The 22,750-nt window shown below is 39.3% G+C and overlaps 1 protein-coding gene across 5 annotated transcripts in view; it reads left to right on the plus strand.

The window, feature by feature from the left end:
* The window catches only part of CDK14 (cyclin dependent kinase 14), a 335,131-nt gene that overhangs the window by 295,910 nt on the left and 16,471 nt on the right, over window positions 1–22,750 (plus strand). The window lies entirely within an intron of this gene.

Consider the following 22,750-nt stretch of genomic DNA (forward strand, 5'->3'; position numbering starts at 1 on the left):
TTTCAGCATGGTTCAAGAAAATGGATAAGTCCTCTGTATACTTCTGTGCAGAAAGCTTGTTGGAAATGCGTCAGAGTAACTACTGCATTGTGGAGCAGATTGGCCCTGATTCTCAAGCTAAAATATATCAGTTTATCTCCCATGCTTTTATCTAATCCTCCTTCCTACTAATTAATGCAATGGAAATATTATCCAGGAAATTTGGCAGTTTAAAGCTGTCACTTACATTTACTCTCTGCTTAATGTAAAATGATGTAATCTTTTTTTTTTAAAGGAGTAGTAAAACCTTTGAATGTCAGACATGTTGTACTGATGGCAGTACAGGTTGTACAGAACCCTTCGTGTCTAGGCTAATGTATGCTAGCACTCAAAGGACATTATTAACCTTAAGCTTTCTTCATCTTTATTTTATAAACCATATCAACAGTATATTTTTTTTCAAATGGCACATTTTAATAATGAAAATAACCTTACAGCCTGGAATACATTTCTTAATTCTCTGCTGTTATGCCCACTTTGTTCCATGTGCTTTTTCTTCTTGTTGACCCTAGCGTACAAATCTGTAATGAAAAAAATTGATTGACTCTTAGAGTGGGAGATTGCAATGTAGTGATTTCACGCTCAGTTGTTGGCTAACAAGGCTCCATAGTTTTTATTTAGTGAGGCCCACTTGCAAAAGATGAAGAATTGTGCTCAGCCCAGCTGCCAAGGTTACAGAGCAAGCAGCTTAAAGGGCTTCGGGGTTCCAAGTGAGTGAGGGATTGTCTCTGCCCAGCAGGTAAGGAATAGATCTAGACAGAAGCTGTTGTGCACAAGATGCTGACTGACCCCAGCAATTCATAAATCCAAAAAAATTACAATATTCTCTGCTTATCAGTAAATGGAGCAGACCCTCAGCTGTGCAATTAACCCTTTGAATGTTACATACATAGTGCAGCCAGCTAGTTTGAAAGAAATGCACCCATTTCTAAATGCCTTCCTCGTAACATCCTGGAAAGGTCTTGGTTACCCAGGGAACATATTCACCATCGGCGGCCCTTTCTGTATAAGTTTTGTGTTATATTATATATTACTGTATAAAGTGTTTAATAGATTGATTGTAAGATTTTTGTAATTGTTTATAGTGTGTCTTTCCATCATGCCCAAATACTCAGCCCTTCCATAGCCCAGTTTCAGGGTGACCTCTTTAGCAGACTGAAAGCTGCCTTGAAAAATCAACTGTCGAAGTTCCCCAATAATTCTTCCATTTCTTGAGCTGCAGATAATTCTATGGCTTCTTTTTGTCTACAGGTGTTCTACTTTTATCTTTTATCATTTTTCTAGTGCTCTGCTTTAGTAATTGACTTTTTAATAAAGGCCTATGTGATTAATCCTCAACATAAAAATTTGGAAAGCCATTAAACCAAGCCTGTGCATACCATCACAAAAATCATTGCAGCTTTGAAAAATAGAACAACATACAGCTACTGCAGGATACAAAGCCAAAATGCAATAAACAGGTCAATATAGGACACTTCAAATTTTCTTGTGGATTTTTCCTTGGAGCTGTCACCATTTTTTTTAAAAACTTCATAACATTCATTATACCTCTGTAAGGCAATAACCTTATCAAACCATGCCATTTACTGCCTATCAGGCAAACTTGTATGCAGTGAAAACATTTTTCCTGTAACATGAGTTTGTTCCTAAAAAAAATATATAGAATTCTTCTAAAGTAACCAGCAAGGTTCCTTAGTGCACAGTTCTTCAGTCTAAACAATTGTTCAGCTATTAATTATGGAATCCGCAGGCGTATGGGGAAGCATGGATTTGTCCCTGTTATTGCTGCATGGAAGTAAATTGGCAGGAGCCTGGGCAATGTGTCCGGGAGAGTTTTGAATGAGAGAGCTCTTTGTCGTGCTCCCATGGCCCCCAGTCCCCAGGGGGGCTACTGTCCCCTAAAGGAACCCCGTCAGTTCTGTGCTCCTCGGGCGTCTCCTTTGTGTGTTTGTACATTGCTGAAAATGACAAGCTTCTTAACCAAGAATTCCCATTTTCTTAAGCTGTTCTTTGGACAGAATGGTCATATTCATACACATACATAGTCTTGTTTCAGGTACTGTCTAAGGTTTGGTGATCTTGGCTGAAATAGTGACCAATAATAATTAGCATCATCTCTGTCAGACTTCAGATTAATTTCTCTATTGTTTGATATATCTGAGTACTGTATTTTCTCCCACAATTGCTAATACTTCCTCTATCTTTACCATCTAGGTATCATTTGCTGTTACCCAGATGCTATTTTCCTATAATTCCTCTCTATCAAGATAGTGCTTTCTCTTGCTATTTGGGGCCAAGTACTTGACATTCTAGTATTTGAAAAAGGACACTTAGTGCAGCACGCTTCCCCCACCTCCCCAGGGTGTCTGGTCTATCATGTGCACTTACTTGCTTATATTTCATTATCACCTACTGTTCCGTTTGCATTTATAAATCATGTGTGAAACTCATTTGCAAATCTGCAGCCTTTTCCTTCTGCAATATCTTTTACTGTAGCTAATATCCTTTAACATAAACTAAGCTAACCTTTTATTGCACAGCGTAATATCACAGTTATAGGAGGCTTTCAGGGCATGATTTTTTTTTCCTTCTTTTTTTAAGGCCTATAAGACCATGCTCAGACTTTAAGACCAGTCTTAAAAGTCTGGAGAAAATGGCAGTATTTTATTACGGTAAATGCTTCTCATTTTCTTCTTTTGAAAGGAAAGCTACTTTAAAAAATTATACAAGCACAACAGAAGCTCTTATGACCACAGACATTTGAATTTATTTTATACTCGTATCTCTTAAAACCAGCTGAAAGAATTTTTTAAAATACTTGCTTGAAAAGATTTGCATCATGACTGATATTTTTCAGGTCAAGTTCAAACCTTTATGCAAAATTTTCCAAGCCCCAGAATATATTGCTTACTGTATCTGATAAATAACTCACTCTCTAGTTAGATGAACAGAAACACAAGGCAGTATGTTATTTCTGATCCTGTGTTGCAGAGCATATTGTTTTCCTTTTAATTAAATTGTTCCATGGTGTTCTGCCCTTAAGATTATGTGTTTGCATTTCATTATCACTTCTTATTCAAACTTGCATCTCATTTGAAAAATGCAGACCTGGCAGTTTTCTTCCTATCTTTATTATAAATTATTACTTCATTTCCCCTATCATCTGTTAAAAGTGCAGCCTATTTTTAATGGTGTTTTCTCATGTGTAATGTTTCTCCAGCTCTGTGTTCAGTCAACATCGACTTCATTTCCCCCCACAAAGCTTGCTGGATCTCCATGATTTTATTACTTTTGATTTACTTTCCTTGTGCAGCTTCCATCCTGATTTGCTGTTTTCCTTCTGCTGCCATAGAGCACTTCTGTTAAAAACTCCTCCCTCTAGTTCAAAATGAAAGAAAAGGAAGGAAGTAATATGAGATTTATGGAGTGAAAAGTACACTGGTTTGTTTAAAAGGGGGCGAAAGTGTAGTTTGTTCCTGTCAGCAAAGAAAGAAGCTTCTAGCACATAGTAAGTTTTTATTTTATCCACTCCAAAAAAGCTAAGAAATCTGTATAGTGAGAAACCAAACTATATGCAATATACTCAGCTTCCTATTAAATAAAAATTATTACTATCTGCTTAGAGAAAGTTTAGGAAATTACCAGACTCTGCTATTAAGCTGCATAGGAAATTGCTTTGATATTTAGATTGCTTAGTTCCTTTTGCATTTGCTTGGGATGAGAGTGGAAGTTGGTCCATTTTTTTCTCAGTCCTATCCTCCCTTTTCACCACATGTGTTTATAGGATAGTTAAAATTGCCCATGGAGAGACAGCGGTAGCTAAAAGCAAAGCGCTGGGTAGAAGCTCCAGGAGGTTCAGCAGGGATCCCGGAGTGCTGTTTCATCTGTCGATACTGCTTCTTTATACAAGCTAAAACTAACCAGACTCCTCAATGCATGCTAAATTCTGGCTTTGCCAGTTTTGAAATCCAACTCCGAAATGTACATCTTGAATGCGTGCCTGTGTATACATCCCTTTAAATATTCATTCTGAGCTTACCATGCTGTATTTGTACAGCCCCACTGCTGGCCCCTATGGAAAGACCACCAGAGGAGCTGGCTGCTGGTGTTGGGGAGGGCACATGTGCTGCTCCCCTCTTGCGTTCTTGCGTTGCTCCTGGTTGCTGGAGTGCCTGTGAAGCCTCTGGCAGAATCTAAAGCTTTCTTCCCGTTACCCTTTCAGAGAGAAACCCAAGGTGGGGAACAACAGGCAGATCCACTATCTTCCACTAAGAGGAATGTGTAATTTGCATCTCCTGGGGCCAGCTTTATTGAACCTGGTGTCATGAGTACAGAGGCAGGCATCTTCAAAGAGAAAACCTTTACCAACCAACCAAGAAATGCATGATAAAGAGACTGGGCTTTCTCTTCCTGAGCTCAGAGCAGCAACGACTCCACAGTATGCAAGCCCATGCCAAACGTTGCCTGCCTGAATGCCAGGCACCTGTGCGCCATGGGGTTGTCTTCTGTAGAGCCTCAGAGGCAGATTAGTAGGTTGATAGAAATGAGGAGGAATAATGAGCATAGGAGGGAGACTGTCTTCTCCACAACAGTGTGGTCCTCATCTGTACCTGTTTCTATATTTAAGCCTGATGCAGAGAGTGAGAGACGGCTTGCATCTTCTATAGTTATACATGCTGCAGCCTCTTTCATTTGCCTTACAATTTAGGTGTTAGATATTTTTCTGTTAAAATATTTTTGGGAAGAAATATTCTCCATTATGTCTTTAAGTGGCACTGGAATGCAGTACGAAAAGATCTATTAAATGATCATCTTTAATAAAAGTGGATAAATCTTTAATCTTAATACCAAAAAGGTGAAGAGTAGAAATATTTTTTATAGCAAATATAGATCATTTTTAAAAGGGACAAAGTAGATGGATGAGACTTGTCTATGTGCAACCAGATTGTAAAGATTATATATTTAAACAAATACCTCAGGAGTGATAATAAAAATGGCAGTCAGATTACTTATTGGTGTCATTAGCTATTTAAGGAAAATGCTTGTATATAAGGTTAATATCTATAAACACTTAATATTCAGCAAACACTACATGTTGGCAGTAGGAACAACATATTATATGCTTGTGGTTTGAATTATGGTTGGAATGCAACATTGATCCTGCAGTCATTTGGCTATGGAGATTGCTCTCTTAAATGGAAACCAGTACCATTTTTGACAGATACTATGTGGCACCTTTCAATTGCCATTAACTCAACACAAATATTTGTTTGAGCATCAGGTACACTTAAAACTGAAAGCCAATACTATGGATGAAATCACTAGAGGAAATAGATGGGAATTTAGGAATGTTTGTCTGTTTCTCAAGTATTTTTTTCCTGTCAGAAAGTCTCTGGAATTAAATAGTGGTGTTTTCCTTCCTTATTTAAGCTCTACTATTGTAACTGTGAGAAGCCTGAGCATGATGAGAATTTAACATGATCTGTCATCCTGAGCTATCTTTAACTCAGATGCTCTTCCATAAGTAGGAGCATTTGCCTCAACCAGTCTCATTCCACTGTATTCATAAGTGACAGTATTCAGTGGAATGGGAGGAGAGAAGGTTTAAGGGGAAAAAATACATCTAAAAGACCGTTTCTTTCCCAGCTTTACCATATAATAGAATTGACTTAAACTTTGTACATTACTTCTAAGGTTTGATTCCATCTCCAGCATTTGATGTTCACATTGTTGTAAAAGGGAATAATTGTGCAAGCACTTCAGCACTTCTATGTGATACTCCAGCATCCTCAGCCTGGAAGATGTAGGTACAGTTTAGGTCATTTACCTGTCTAAGCACTTCAAAGCACCAGCCAGTCAGATACACACTTAAAGGACTGCATTGCATCTGTGGTAATGAAGGGTTGGACATCTGAACTAATCTGTTACACATTGGATTAACACAATTAGCACTAAAACATATACAATTAGACATGAAATATAGTATAACTTCAGATAACTACAGTACAGCTTCTAAAGTAATGCTCTAGGCTTAAGAAACAACACTTCTCAGAAAGGTGCTTTCGATACCATAACTGAGTGAACTTCTCGGGCAGATGAATTAGTTTGCTTATATATTTACTTAGTCCCAGAGTCTGAAGATTAACTGCCTACCAAACTGGTATTTTCAAGACTTCTCCAAACATGAAAACATTTGTATTGAGGCAAACTCAAAGTCCTTCTAGAGAAATATTCTGGTCCTGATAGTTGCCTTTGGCAGGTGCTAGGGAAGAGAGTAGATGGCACAAAACATAAAATACCACTTTTCCAGTCTGCCTTCAAGAATCCTTCAGTGTAGAAACTTTCAGTGATTGAATCTAGGAGTTTTCTAGCAGGTCGCATAACCACTCCTACATCCCCTTGCAAGCCAACCTGTTTCTATTTCTCTCCTCTTCTGAAGTGCTTATGCCAAGCTTTTCCCCAGTACTTTGAATTCTGTAGAACAACACCCCTACCCTCCTTCCTAGTTTTTGAGAACAAAACTGTTCCTGGATAATTTTTACCTAAAAATAATTACTATGGCACCATAAAATAGCACAAAGCGAACTACTGAGTGTTCATACCTATCACGTGTAGCGTATGCCCCTGAGAACACTTAAAATTTGAGGAGAAATAGTGGTGTGTTTTCACTGCTTCTATGTAAGACCTGTATAATTACTGCTTTTTGATGTTTTTTGACTGTATTAATCAAGAGAAAAGAAGTTGTTGTGGACACCCGTTCTCCTCTACTTACAGAATACGAGTCAAGTTTGCAAAACACATGTGAGAACCTCTATAGCCTTGGTAGTGCTGGCTGATCTAAGTTGGAGAGGTGAAAAACAAAGCAATAGAGAGGAAACAGACACCAACCTGTGACTGATACGTGTGTGATGAGGAAGATATTTTTATTGGAAAGACAGACAGCTGAACAAGTTACTTGATCCCTACTGCTTGAGGGGCAGTGGTGAAAGAGAGGTGCTTGGTGATTGCTCTTCAATGCAACTTGGTTCCAGCAGAGGCTGGAACGGGAATAACAGCACTGCAACAGGCCCAAATTGTGTTGCAAACATTTTTGGAGTTGTACTTAATAGTCATATGTTATTTGATTGCTTCCAGACCCAAAATATTGGTTTATTAAAAAAATGCTTTATCTAGCTGAAAAGAACTTGCACAGGAAATAGCACATACTTATTAATGTTCTGCGGACTTAAGTTAAACAGTTACCTTGTTTTGGAAGTATTAGTCTTACTGCTATCATCAGTATTTGCTTTGTAACGGTCCAGAAGGGACACTGAACTGTAGTGAGAAATCCTATTCTCTCCAGGGGCAGAGTACCCATGTGTAAAAAATGTGTGCAGAGCTGCATGTGCACATTGAGAGGAGTGGTAAGAGCTTTCAGATATATTCAGCATTCAGATATGCTATTGCAAATGTAGGATTTCATATGCCTAAAGTAGATAGGTGAAAATGGAAATAGCCTTGTTTATGTATATTTTTTTTTAAAAAAAAATCTATAGATGTCAATAATGATGCCAGTGTCACTCCAGTCTTCAAAACGGGCAAGAAGGAGGACCGAGGCAACTATAGGCCAGTCAGCCTGACCTCCATCCCTGGAAAGGTGATGGAACAGCTCATTCTGGATGTCATCTCCAGGCATATGGAGGAAAAGAAGGTGATCAGGAGTAGCCTGCATGGATTCACCAAGAAGAAATCCTGCTTAACCAATCTGATAGCCTTCTGTGATGGAATGACTGGCTGGGTAGATGAGGGAAGAGCAGTGGACATTGTGTACCTTGATTTTCACAAGGCTTTTAACACTGTCTCCCATAACATCCTTCTGGATAAGCTCAGGAAGTGTAGGTTAGACAAGTGGACAGTGAGGTGGATTGAGAACTGGCTGAAAGGCAGAGTTCAGAGGGTCATCATCACTGGCGTGGAGTCTAGTTGGAGGCCTGTGGCTAGTGGCGTCCCCCAGGGCTCAGTACTGGGTCCCATCCTGTTCAACTTCTTCATCAGCGACCTGGATGAGGGGACAGAGTGCCTCCTCAGCAAGTTTGCTGATGATACCAAGCTGGGAGGAGTGGCTGACACAGCTGAGGGCTGTGCTGCCATTCAGAGAGACCTGGACAGGCTGGAGAGTTGGGCGGAGAGGAACCTCATGAGGTTCAACAAGCGCAAGTGCAGTGTCCTGCACCTAGGGAAAAATAACTCTAGGCACCAGTACAAGCTGGGCACTGACCTTCTGGAGAGCAGCTCTGCAGAGAAGGACCTGGGAGTGCTGGTGGACAACAAGTTGACCATGAGCCAGCAATGTGCCCTTGTGGCCAAGAAAGCCAATGGTCTCCTGGGGTACATTAGGAAGAGTGTTGCCAGCAGGTCAAGGGAGGTGATCCTGCCCCTCTACTCAGCCCTGGGGAGGCCTCAGCTGTGTCCAGTTCTGGGCTCCCCACTACAAGAGAGACCTGGAGCTACTGGAGAGAGTCCAGCGTAGGGCTACAAAGATGATTAGAGGGCTGGAGTACCTGCCCTATGAGGAACGGCTGTGAGAGCTGGGCCTCTTCAGCCTGGGGATGAGAAGACTGAGGGGGGATCTTATCAATATCTGTAAGTATCTGAAGGGAGAGTGTGAAAGGGATGGGGACAAACTCTTTTCAGTTGTCCCGTGTGACAGGACAAGAGGCAATGGGCAGAAATTGAAGCACAGGAAGTTCCGCCTGACCATGAGGGGGAATTTCTTCCCTGTGAGAGTGACGGAGCACTGGGACAGGTTGCCCAGAGAGGTTGTGGAGTCTCCTTCTCTGGAGATCTTCAAGGCCCGCCTGGATGCAACCTTGTCTAACATGCTGTAGGTGACCATGTTGAGCAGGGAGGTTGGACTAGATGATCTCCAGAGGTCCCTTCCAACCTTACTGATTCTATGATTCTATATATGTACGGTGATACATAAATATGAAATATTTGATCATGCAGTGTTTCACTACTCCTTTTGGATAACCTGCTTATTTTGTGGCCTTGCCATTTCTGTATTATAGTTACGTACCTATTGCTGTTGCTAACATCTCTAAATCTTATCCTACCGTTACTGTATATATGACTTAGATTTTTAAAAATAATCATACTATTCTAATATTTATATTATGACTGCTTCTTGTACCTCTCAACCTTGCTGACCAGGTAACATGAACTGAAATGTATAAAAAAATACTCCCAAATACTCAAAAAAACCCCATCTATTGAGGGTTTTCTTTTGAAGGGACATGGTAACATGAGTTCTAATCATACTAACTTTTCTTACCTTTAGAGTTGAAAGAAAATGATGAACCCATTTTGAAAAGTGAAATTTCCACTTACCAGTTGCAACAGAGATCTTATTCCTAGTTCTTAAGAATGTGATGTGTTTGACCTCAAACCTGAGGTATTTTGCATACATAGAATTGCTCTTTCTGATCTGAAACTGATTTTTTTTAGAAGCCCTTTGTCACACTGTCAGCCTGCAGGGTCACTGCAAGACTCTTTCCCTCCTTGACTGTTCTAGACATTCTGCAGTATCTCTTGCCAAGGTAGAAGAGCAGATAGAGAAACCAGGGAGAAGCAAAAAATGATGACACAAGGAAACAAAAGAAGGGAAATATGAAGAATAGAGTTCTTTGTTATTGTTTAGTAATCCTTAAGGATTTTCCTAAAAAGCTTCTAAAACCATGCAAATATTATCTTATAGTCTTTCTAAAGATGTTGATAAAAGGTTTACTTTTTCTTCTTGTGTACAAATACATAGAGAATTTTTGCCAAATCCAGATCTATTCATTTTGTAAACAAATGTAATGAACACAAAGAATCTTTTAAATCTTTAACAAAGATAAAGATTGTTGTAAAAATATTTTGCTGTGTGTTTGAATTATTGTTTATATCATATATGGAAAGCAGGAAGGTTTTGCAGCTAGAGTTTATTTTGTTAATGACTGTATCCCTATGTCAAAAGCCCAGATATCTTTGTGCTGAAGATCTCTGTGGGCCTGGCCTATATGAGCATAAGTACACAATTTACTTTATTTATTTTGAAATAAAAAAGTGCATAAATTCCAGGCTCATGTGGAGATTCTCAATCAGCAATTCTCTCTGTAACTTCAGAGAAGAAATCGTAAGAGCTTTGTGTAAGAAAACTGTGTGCCAAATAATGAAATCATTATGTGCTAATTATGAGCTAACTCCTCTAAGCTAGCTACTGTTTGACCTACTCCCCTAATATGGGTTAATAATTATATATGAAATTATATTACCAGCATAGCATAATAATTATAAGCAGGACATTTTTAATATAGAATTATGGAAAAGTATTTAATATTAGAGTGGTAATGCTAATTACAGGCTTTTTCATTTAGAACGCATTTTGGTGGTTGATCTTTGAAATAAATGTTCGGCTGAATTGCTGTCACTCATGAAAGCTTGATAACAGCCGAACAGTGAAGTTTTCAGAAACTGGCACTCCATAACTAACTAACGGAAACTTGCTGCATGGCCAGCGTCTGCACGGCTGGCTCCTGGTGGCCTCTGTAGTCCCTAGTGTGTCTCTCCAGCCTACTGGTAATGTCAAAATGCCATGAACTGAACAGACATGCGTGTCCCCTTCAAATCCTGCAGACAAAAATGGAAGCATGCATATCCCGTTCTCTGAATCATCGCTTTGGTCATTCGTTCTGTGGGACTCCCGGTGGTGCGTGTTGCTAATTACGGTGCCGCAGAGGCAATTAGCATGCTTATGGGATGACTTTCCAAGCGGCATGGATTGATTATGGAGTTGGCTGAGGTACCCAGTGGAAGGATTTGGTGGGCCGCGCAGAAAGAAGGGAAACAGCCATCTGTTGTGTACACTGGGACGCTGTAAAGCTAATTGTGGAAGCAGGAAACTCGGGTACAAAGCTCCAGGCTGTCTCCGTGCATTACCCCTCTGGCTCCCACTGCACCTTACAAGCAGTAGGGAACCAATCCCTAGCTTGAGAATAATGCTATCTGAAGGAAGTGATGGGAAAAAATACATATACTATATTACGATTTTGCACTGGAGGATGTGGGAGAGAGAAACTGGTGAGAGAACTTACCATAGTTTTGGTGAAAAGCTTCTCTCAGATGTGTTTGTTTTACGACTCTTTACCCTCTCCTCTCTCTGGATTTTCTTTTCCTGAGGAAGATCAATCCTTCCTTAGAATCAGTCCTAAGAAAGCGTTGAATTTATTAACAGACCAAAAACCTACTTTTACATGAAAATAACGTAGCCTTTGCAGCATTTGTTTTCCAACACTGTGGCCTAGAGGGTTGCAGGGTGGAAAGCCATGGGAAACTTGCCTCCTTCTCTTATTTCTGCAACCAACTGCCCTTAAACCTTTTCATTTAGACACCTACAAAGATAATTAAGATTTAGAAACCCTCTGCAAAGCAGGTTAAATGTTATTAGATGGGTAGACTAAGATATGCAGGGCTCCTGTGATCCTTTCTGATAATAAGTTTATCATTAAAATCTCAGGTGTATTGGTTTTCCCACTTGTAAGATGGGCATGTTACGCAGTCATGACCTCCATGCAAAGCTGCAGAGGTGGGAGGCCTGAGCAGGGTCAGTCAGGGACAAGCTGAAGAAAGAACTTGGCACTGTTGGGATTATTCATCTGCACTTACTCTTCAATTCAGTCTTGCCAGCTCTTGCTTCTCCAATCTAAGTGTAAGCCTTTCCCAGGAAAACAGGAAGAAACGGTCCACAATCAAAGCTTTCTGTTAAAAATACAACAAAATTGGAGAAACCTAAAGTACAAACCCCCTTCACATTGAGCTCTTATGGCTGAGACGAAGACTCTCTGGCCCTCGGGTCGGCAGTGGGGGGCAGGAGTTAGGAAGACAGACCTTCAGTGGGGCAGCGGCAAAGCGGAGGAAGACACCTGCAAGGGGACGGAGGCTGCTGTATTTGGGGAGATGGAGTGAGGAACGGACAAGGGCAGAGTGCTAATCCACGGTGAAAAATAACTGTAAACGCACATGTGAGGGAATGCTGGGCATGAAGGGGTTTGTGACAAAGAGATTAAAGGGTTTACTATGCGAGTGGGTGTTGGTATTTGTGGCAAGGAGAAAGGGAGGTTTGTAATTTGCTTCTGCTTAAGGTGGTAACTTTTTTTTTTTTTGAGAACTTTGCAAACTTTCCCAGAGTCAGTGGTTCTTAAAGTGGTCCGCATGTCCATGGTGAAAGCACCAGAGAACCAGATTAAACAATAACACTTCAGAAATTTTAGAGGAAGTTTGAAGGTCACAGTGTCCTGTGGGCATTTCAGAGGTACTCAGATATTTCAGAGGCTTTAATCTAAATCATACAGTTTGAATTGTTTCAGCAGTTCATACTTCACAAGTATGAACAAGAGTTTTTAATTAAGATGCTTTCTCAGTGTTTTATATTTTTTGCACATCTATTTTATATTTTCTGTTGTCGGAAGTGATTGCAGGCAACAGTTGAACTGTGAAAGATATTTTGAAATGTCATAAAATTATTATAATAACATCAACTTTTTAACCTTACAGACAGATGTGGTTTGATAAAAACTTGTCTGAATACTTCTACCAGCTTTTAGTTTGCACAAGATTGCCAGAAGTACGAGACATTGTCTACTGTCTAGTCATCTCATTTGTTCCATATTGCAGCCAAAATAAATTCTGCTTTGCCCTACCCATTTCCTTCTGTCCTCAGATAAAATATCAGCTCCATACCATTTTTTGTCAGAGAACATCGTTTTGTTCATCTGGCTGAAATGCCCTAACAATGAGAATTACAAACATCTAGATTCTGGTGATTGTCTATAACATGACAGATAAGATATTCAATATCCTGCCACTCTCTCCTGAAATAGGCAGCTTTGGGGTGATTTATGTCTCACATATATCAAAACTATGTGTTTGCTACCTATCTATCCTAATTTTCGAGTTATCTTAAGATGGTAAAGCCACTGCTTTCATAAAAGTGAAGTTTCACAGGGAGATACTGATAAGCATTTTATAGGAAACTATTGACTATATATATAAAAGGACCAACATTTATAGGTATTAGTCTATAGGATTCAGGAAATGTGAACATCTGGTTTCTATTATTATTCTCTTCTGCTATTTAATTAATAAGAGCTATTTTGATCTCATTCATGTCTGACCTGAAGAATTTATGAAATGTAGTTCTTGGTCAACACATCTCCACTGTGTATACATATTCAACACATCTTTGTGAACATAGTAAATCCATCTGCTTATAAGGACAATGTGAAATTCTGTGTTAAACTGTGGTCTGCTACACACATGTCCATTTTCCTTTTATTTTCTTTGAACACAGAACACAGTAAAACGTATTGTACGGCTTACCAGTTTGATATCACTTTGATAGACGTGATGTGACCTTATATACACACTCCAGTGTACTCTAATCTGTGGTCTCCCAGCTCCCACTCGGCAGGAATTCTGCGATGTTGATGGAACCCTGTGATTTAGCGGAGCAGCTGCAGTGACCCTGCGCCCTTCTCACTGCTTCTGACAGCTGCCTGCCATGTGTGGAGGAAACCTCACAGGCTAAAAGCTTGCCCGTAAAGAAGAGATCTTTAGATAAACATGCAGGTCTGATCATGCCACCACTTTAAAAATAAATAGTTTAAAACCAGAACTTGCTGTGTGTTGCTAAAAGAGTGGTAGCTAATATTCAAGGCATTCTGCGTCGTAAAAATAATGCGTGCGTGACGCAGTGTCTCCCTTTAAAAAAAGAAAGAAAGGAAAAAGTTCAGTATAAACAACGAAAGGCATCCTGAGCATAAGTAATCTACAGAAGAAATTAGTTAATCTGTCTGTTCAGACAAGTTTGACCAGCTAAACCAGGTTCATCAGGTTCTTCTAGTTTATGTGAAAGAGTAGCATCATAACTACCTGAACTCAGAAAAACTTGGCCATTCAGTAGCTCATATATCGAATGGGAAAGGCTGATTTGATCTGAATTGTAACCTTTATGTGCATGGTAGAATTACTTTTATCAGGATTTGTATTTAAAAAAGAAAAGAAAAATGGAATGAAAGCAAACAACTAAAGAACAAAACAACAAAGTTATTTTAAAAAAAGACAAAACCATTAAACCATTAGTAGGTAAAACCAGGCTGGCATTGTGCTTCTTCAGTCATTCCACTCATATACAGTACCCAGAGTTATATCATTGCTAATGTTTTCCTGCTGAGCCACCGTCATCTTTTGTCTTGCTGTCATAGTATTACATTGATATACCTTCCGCATTTGGGTAGAGGTCATTATCCTGGTGCCTGGTTGCATTGCCTCTGCTGAGCAGGTTAACTGCTTGAGGTCTTTTATCTAGACGAATGTTTTACCAGCACTTTTGCTCCTCAGTGACACAAACTGCTCCTCAGAGGTCAAATACAGATGAATTAGCATTGCTGTGATAACATGTTCCCTGTACATTTGCGCACTGATGCAGACCCATGGGAGTAAATGTATAGACTTTGTAAAATGAATAAAAAAATAGTGATTAAAAAGTCATTTTTTTCAAAATTCACTTCTCCCAAGTATTCATCTGTTTTCTTAATTCAGTATTTTTAAGGGTCACAGTAAAACTATGATGTTTAAAAGAATGCTGTTTTACAATGAGATTTGATATCTGTACAATAATTATAGTAGCCACTTCTTACAAATAAAATTTTTGCATAATGAGCACAATGCACAGTTCACACATTTTCACTGTGTTAGCTAATTCTATCAGTATGATCCCTTAAAATAGTAACTTTAAGTCAGTTAACTATTTCCTGGGAACTTTTTGGTAGTTTCTTTCTATGCATGAGTCATAATCAGAGATCAAATAACAAATCAGAAAATGTCCTAAAGCATGGTCAGTTGGGTTAATGTTTGCCAATATCTAGGTGATACGGGTACTCCACACAATTTAAGAGCTTGTTAGAATGCATTTTCAGGGTCACAAAGCTCTCAAGAGATGAAGTAGAGGTTCATTTTAATGTTCATTTGAACTACTTTATGTTGAGTGTACTATAGATGTGCATCTTTAACACTGAAAAGCAGAAAAGGAGGTGGGAAAAGGAATGAACTTTGGTATGTGGAACAAACTTTTTATATGATCAGTTTTAGGTTGAAAGGTTCAACAAATGCATATTACCCATGTTCGTGGTTTTAATAGATGCTGCCAGCCTTGTGACAAGCAGAGAAAGATGTGTGCAAGGCCTGAGCTTTTCACAAGAGTTGATGGTGTCCTTTGATTTGTGAATTAGTATTCGATTTGACCTTGCTGAACGAAAGCGATGAGCAGTGTAATTTGTCATACAAAGAAAAATCTCTTTTCATTTCCTATTCATACAAACCTCAATTTAGGAACGTCGCTGCACAAATATTTAGCTTTAAGAATGTAATTAAGACCTACTGAGGCAAAAGGAGTTTCTGGAGGTGCCAGTGTGAGGAATAGGAATTCTTCTCTCAATCTGGCCTAAATTTCCTTTAAAATATAAAACTTTTAAACTTAGAACCACAGGGGGAGGATCAAGGTCACTTGCTTTCCCAAAGATCTAAAAGCTATCAGTGTATAATAGGATTTTGGTATTTATTGCTTTAGCTCCAAGTATTTAATTTATGTTGAAAATAATAATACGTGAATTTAACTCAGTAATTCCTGTCTTTTCCTGTCTCCCACTGGGAAAACCACACTGACTTCAAACAAGCTCTGTGATGGTACAAGGTCTCTTTGCATGAAGTCCCTTAAAGGGTCAGGGCCGCCAAGTTCATATGGTAGTGCCAAAATGAAGTTCAGTTTTGTCTATACACATGCATAAACACTGGAATGAACGTAGGAATGAAGGTATGTCTTGTTGCCTTACAATTTACATCAAAATACACCTTGAGCTTTGGACCTCACACTTACTGGTACTGGGTAGTCTAGGAATAGAGCTGCTGACAAAGACTCTAAGGAAACGTGCTCTTTTACAAGGTGTATTTTCTTTTTTTGTTGGTCAGAGTAGCTGATTGTTTAGGCTTTTTTTTTTTTTTTTTTTTTTTTTTTACGGTAGATCTTCTTTAGTAGCACATACAAACAAGATCTTTGGAGGACTTTTGTATGTGAAAGCTTCAGGCCCAGAGCATAAGAAAGTTGTTCTTCAGACTGCATTTTTTGTTGAGCGAAAAATAATCCCTGGAGTGTAAGCAGTTCAGCGGCAATAACATTTTGCACGAGCAGAAACTTTGGTAAGACCTGAAAGGCAGAGTCCAACAGTTGCGGGAGCCCCTTCCCTTGGGGCGTGCATGGGGACAGCGGCGCTGAAGTCAGCGGCGTTGTCCTTGCATTGCAGTGCTGGAGGGAACGGGGAGAGGGGACGATACACAGTATGATTTAGGCCTGATTTTGGCCCAGTCTCCCTGTTGAGTGGAGGGAAATTTTCAGGTGAATAGGAGTTAAGGGGTTCTTCAGTTAAGGAGTAAGGTCTTTTCACTGCCTGCTTACTTCGCTGGGAATGAGACTCCGTCTGTCAGGAAGGTTGTGGGGCTCATCTCAGCTGCTGAGGTTTCAAAGGTGCGGGCAGGATATAGAGAACAAGCATTTTTATTTTTCAACTGAGAAAATTAGTTGTATTACCTTAATATCAGGCCCGTGTAGGTTCTCACGAGGAAATTTTCTGCTTTGGTACTAACAGTGATCAAAGACCGTTGCTCGAATTTGATTATTGTTTGTTGTATGGGTTCACTTAGAGTATGCCAGTGGCTGCTGCAGCCAGTGAACCCAAGTAAATGTCTGTTGGATATCTATTTAGCAGCAGGCTCCGTTTTTTTCAGCACAGTCTCCATGTAACCTTTTAATCTAGTTCTTGCCTTTGACTTTTCATATTTTATATGTTTAACCTCCTGATGCAGATATTTTGCATTAAGTGCTTTAGAAATCCTGATTTACTGCCTCGAGGGATTAACCAGAATTCCAGTATTCTTACTTTATCTACATTCATTTATACAGTCCATCTATTTCTAGTAAATACATTGGCCAGATCATATTTCTCTGAAAACTTTAAGCCCTGAAAAAAAAAATTATGCAGTGACATAATAAAAATAATAAAAACTGTCTTGCATATTGCTCTTATTCTTACTTTAAATATCAGCTTCCAAAGGCACAGCGGGTTTTTATTCTCCAAGTAAACACTACCTTTGAGGTTCATGCTGCAAAGCTCTAATTTTTAGTTGACTCCTAAGAGGATTTAATCAAACTACAGGATATATGATTCAAAGCAAAAAATGTAATTAAGAAAAATCTTTTTCTGTAGGCAGAGAGCAGCTTGTTTTCATTAATTTTATGAAGAATGTTGTTTTTCTTGGCTGAAAACTTTAACCCATGGGACAAAGGAAGATTTATGGGGTGATCCACAAAATCACACAGGTTTTGTATTGCAGTGCTGTTTTTGCAGTGACCACTAGAGTCCCTATAGCTAAAGGTTTATCACTTTTTATAAATCTCTAATTTCAGAAAGGGCTTTTACTCAGACTTTAGCTTTGAGCTAAATGCAGACAAAGTCTTGGTGTATATATAGTGTCATAAATATGTATATTTTAATGTAAATAATTTATAAGATGTTAAGAGTTCTTAAATATTGTAAAAGCTCTAATGTAAGAGCTTCTTACGTTAGAAGGTAAAATGAAGTTGAACTAAGGATGGATATTTAGACCTTCCATTCATATGCTGCATGTGCTTTTTTGTTGTCATACTGTATTTATACATATGGCAAACCATCCAGCAGTTGCTGAAAGGCTGTAGACTAGAAGATCAGAGGCATGATGTCTCTTGCCCTAATCCTTCAGGGTGTCAACACCACTTGGGAGGTGCTTGTGCCGAAGATCTGTACAATGTATGAATTTGACTCTTCCTGCTTGTTAGAGTGGAGGGAAGGAGCCCTAAGTTAGACTGTGTTATTGTGAAGTTGTTTGGCTTACATCTCCCTTCTGAGTTTGACCCCTTAGATTTGAGGTTCAAATTCAGCTTTAACTTTGACATATGTATTTTTAAACCAAATAATACATTTATTTAGTTAACTGGATCAAATTAAATACTTTAGGTACCTTTAAAAATCTCTGGTTAAGAAGATCAGTAGTTCATGAACAGTAATGAAACAAATATCTTAACAGAATGCCTTTTCATTCCCTTAATGTGAGCAAGAGTGTCTACTTGTTTAATATCGTAGTAAACAGAAAAGTTCATGGTTCAGTGCTTAAGCCTCTGAGCAGTCTCCCCAACTGTTCCTGGCTGCCAGTACTTTACTTTCTCGACAGGAAACTAATTTAATTACTACAAAGAACAGGCCAGTACAGATGCTGGTATAAAATTCTTTCAGTTTTTAGAAGGCATATACTGAAGTCCCTACATTAGAGCGAAAAACAGAGATCATAAAGTTTACAGAGTGGAATGTATGTTATCCTGTATTATCAAAGGTTGCTTTCTCAAATTAAGTTACTATGGTCTTACAACATCAAACCAGACACAACATTTCAGTTGAAAGAATTAGAAGCTGATAGAAAATGTGAGCCAGGCTTATGTTTTATATTACGAATCTCTTCATCCTGCTAGTGACTAACTGCAAAGATAAGCAATCCATTAGTTCTAAGCAATACTTCTTTCTCCCAAAAATCTGTTTCAAAGTTTTAAAGTGGCAAATTCAAATAGTAGTTAGGAAGTGCAAAAATTAAGGTTTCAGATTTAATTTCTTCCACCCATGGTTTATGCAGTCATCTACAATCTTCATTTACAGGATCATACATCACTGCTTTCTGTGGACCTCAACTCACTTTTTGTACAGGATAATGGGCTGTGATCAAAGATGGAGAGTTAATGTTTATTTTTATCTTCACCATTCAGTGTTTGATCCTATGCATTATGGCTATAGTATCTGTAGCCTGCATCAAACCAGAATCATTAGCTTTCATGGAGGCTTTTTTGTGGTGCTTTGTATCTTAGTTCTTTACCAGCATTGTGAAGTCCCCTTCACGGTACCACCCTGGGTTGAGATGGTGCAGGGGTGTCTATTTTACACACTAGGAGCTGAGGTGTAGATATTAAAATGCCGATTGTTAAATAAATTTTTCCTGCCTGATTTCTCAGAGATCCTAGCATCTTTTAGTGCTTAATATGTTCAGGTTGGATTTCATTTTGCATTGACCTCAGTTGCAGCAGTGAATGTTCAGCAACCCAAGCCAGGAACCATCTTAGATTATACAGAAAATGAGAAACGCCAAATGAGTTCCTGATAGAAAAAAATTAAATAGCTTATATAACTTTCCTAGCATCACGTAGGAGCTCTGGCAGAAGCAGGACTTGAATGCAACTTTCTAGGCATTCAGCCACTGAAACTCTTTTTCTAGTGTACTGCTCCATTTACTTGAGGCCTTCCAACTTCCACAATAAATGAGGCAAGATTCTTATTTTCAATAGAACTCTTTGTCTTTCAAAGCAGCATATGTTTTGGCCAGTGAACGCGGCAAAGGTCTTGTGTGGGGGGAAAAGAATGACCATGTATTAAAGATTGTAACACAGATGTAGAAGGCATAGAATTAAGACTGCATTTTTTAGCTGCTTTTAACAGTTGTCATTTCCTAAATTTCCAGAAACTGAAAAAGCAAATAAGAAAGTTTCTGTGTATGAAAACAAATCGATCTCTTCTTTCACCTTCTTCAGGATTGCTGTCGGTGGGATTCATACCTTTCAGCCCCCAGTATGAGGCCAGTAAGGAGCAGTAGGAGGTGATTATCCTCCATGTCAAGCTGACACAAGAGAAAATGCAGTGTGCTGTGCAAACAAGCTTACCTGCTGTTCCTTGGACAGGAAATACTGTCGTGTGACCCAGGGATAATGCGATCTATTGCAGTTTCTGAAAAGATGTGTAACCTCTGGGCTGTACACTCGCACCGTCTGCACCTCTGTGCCTCTTCCTGCCCCTTCTCTGTCAGTTGTGTTCCTGTTTCCCCACCTGATGCTTCAGCCTGTTTGCCCAGTCCTCATCAAGCAGGACTGAATCATAGGGTTAGGCTCAGTAGTGTCTGTCCTGATTACTGGGTGTTTGACTTCAGAGGTATTTTTAACATTGCTCTGGTGCTTAACACCTCCCTTGGCTCCCCTTTTTCCCCCAAAAAATCTCCACCTGGTATTTGAGAGGACGGGAAGAGGAGGAGTTCATCCCTCTCCCTAACAGAGTTAAATGTTAAGAAAGTTGCTGCTTTTTCTTTCAACGTGTTATTCTCATGTCCGTTCTGTTTGCCTGCATGCCGTGGTCAAAGACTGAATGACTCAGACCATGGCAAATCCTGCTTTCTAATTTAACCACTATTAATCACTTGACATTGCGTTTAGAGCTGCTTTGCACAAGCTACATGAAACGCACTTGCATGCTGGCTTGACTGCCAGGAACATTTTCCCCTCCTGTTTGCTTCATTCGTTATTATTTAAAAGCAAAACGGGAAGCAGAATTGGATTAGCAGAGCGGGTGGCACCAGTGGAAAACAAGCTCGATGTCGGCAGTTACTCTGCCAAGGTAATGCGAGATGACCCATTTTAGCAGGCCTTGCTTAGCTTGGTGTGATGACATACAGCCCTCGAGGGTAAGAATCTATTTCCATATTACAGCAGCGTCTGCCGTGATGCCTAGGAGTTTGGAAGCATGTTGTTGCTTGGCTTCTCCTGCAGACTGCCCTTCTGGTCCCGCCTGCCGTGCTGGGCCCCTTTCGGCTCTCCTCTGCTTTTTTTCCGAGGTGGCCTCAGGCGCCTCTGCCTACGTGTTGATACCCAGCTTGCCCCCAGCTACTCTGTTTGGTCCCAAGCCGTCGGCGTGTTGAATGTCAAGAAGCAAAACAGGGAAGCTTGTCACCCTTTCTTTTGTGGGGCCTCCCGAATCAAAGGAGAGCAAGCAAGCCCTTACGCTGACTCTTAAGGGTCAGTAGTTTCTCAAAACAGTGGGGATATATGTTTTATGTTCTAAAAATAAATAGCATAGCACGTATGTTATATGTCAACTATAAACTTAATCACCTCATAAATAGACATTGACAAATGAAAAATTAGCTTCTTTGAATTAATAAAAATGCCCTGTTTCAAATATTAGTGTTTTAAATTTTTCCAGGATATGATTTCAGTGTCCAATGGTATCTATTTTACTTCTGTATGAAGCCAGTGCTAGTGGCTTGCATTAAAATCCATGTGAAAGGGATACCACCAACTTAGTTTTGTAAAATAAGCTCAAAGATATTTCAGAAACCAGACTGCCCCTAAGTCCCTCAGGAACAATTAGTGACTTAACAATAACATTTCTTATTTCAAAAGTCTCCTTTTCATCCTCCCCTTGCTATGTAAGGAAAATAATTAAAATAACTCTATACAAAATCTTGTCAAAGCATGTAGCATGCATCTCTGAGTTTACAGTACTGTCATTGTAAGCATTGCCTGAATGGATAAAAATACTCTGATGAGTGAGAGTTATAGGCTGTTGACATTCTTTAAAACTATTTATTATAATTTCCAGAATTTCCATTGCCTTTTCTGATCACTTTTTTTTTTTTCCTTTGGGCACACTCTGCTTCCAGACTTTTCTTTAGAAACCTTTTCTGGAGAAAGTGAAGTGGGGCAGAGAAGCCTTACTGGTGAAAGCATATGATCCACTTGTGTGCAATATGAAAAATAGAGGAGTTTCTTCCTATTAATCTTTATTATCAAAACCTATGTGCAGTAACAGTCTTGGTCTAGTGTTGTTTGACCAGGTGAACAAAACGTGATGCACGATGCCATAAAGAAACCAAGGCATCGTAATGAAGAGATCAGTTGGGCTTCAGAAGCTCTGACTTAGTGTGCAGGTTTATATACATCCCTGCTTTTATGCATCTCTCTTGGTTCATACTGAGGTGGGGGTTATCTTACACATGAAATGGCTCTTCTTGTCCTCTTCCTGCTTTTACTTCAGTGAGGACAGGTTTAGAGAAGTGTCAGAAAATGGGCAAACATGTCCCAATCAAATAATCAACCACATCCCAAACATCTAGCGCTCTTGAATGTGTGTGTTTATCAGCAAAGGGCTACAAAAATAGAGTATAATTCATCAGTAAGGTAGCTAGATAGTATCACTGTTAATATGGCAAACCAAAGGGTTACACATTGGGAGGTTTTCCTTGCATGATGTACTCGATTGACGAAGCTCCTGCTGGGGTTGAGAGGTGTGATCCGTTCTCAAGCTCCGTTAGTAATGTCTTTGTCACTGCATACACCAAGACCCAAACACATCACTTATGCACAAAGAGCTAGGCTATTTCTTTGTTCACGCTTGGTAAGTGAGCTAGTTCTTGTTTTATTCATGTATAATTGTTGTAATCTTTCCTACCTAAATAAAACTGTGCTTTTAGAAAAATTAGAAATTAGAAGACCATAGCTTTTCAGAAGTATCTATTAATCTCAGATAATAGGCCATGTTTTTATTCAAAAGCCTGTATTTTAAGGTGAAAAGGGATAATTGCATACATGAAAGCACACTGTTTCTAGAGACAAACGTAATGTTCTTCTAGTGCATCTATTTCACCTTCTTTTGAAAATTAGACCCAGAGTGCATGTGTCACAAAAATCCTGGGTTTTGTTCTGTATTGTTATTGTCTGCCCATCTGTTCTTCCCTTTCT

Source organism: Rhea pennata, chromosome 2 (assembly GCF_028389875.1).
Source record: "Rhea pennata isolate bPtePen1 chromosome 2, bPtePen1.pri, whole genome shotgun sequence".
NCBI lineage: Eukaryota > Metazoa > Chordata > Aves > Rheiformes > Rheidae > Rhea > Rhea pennata.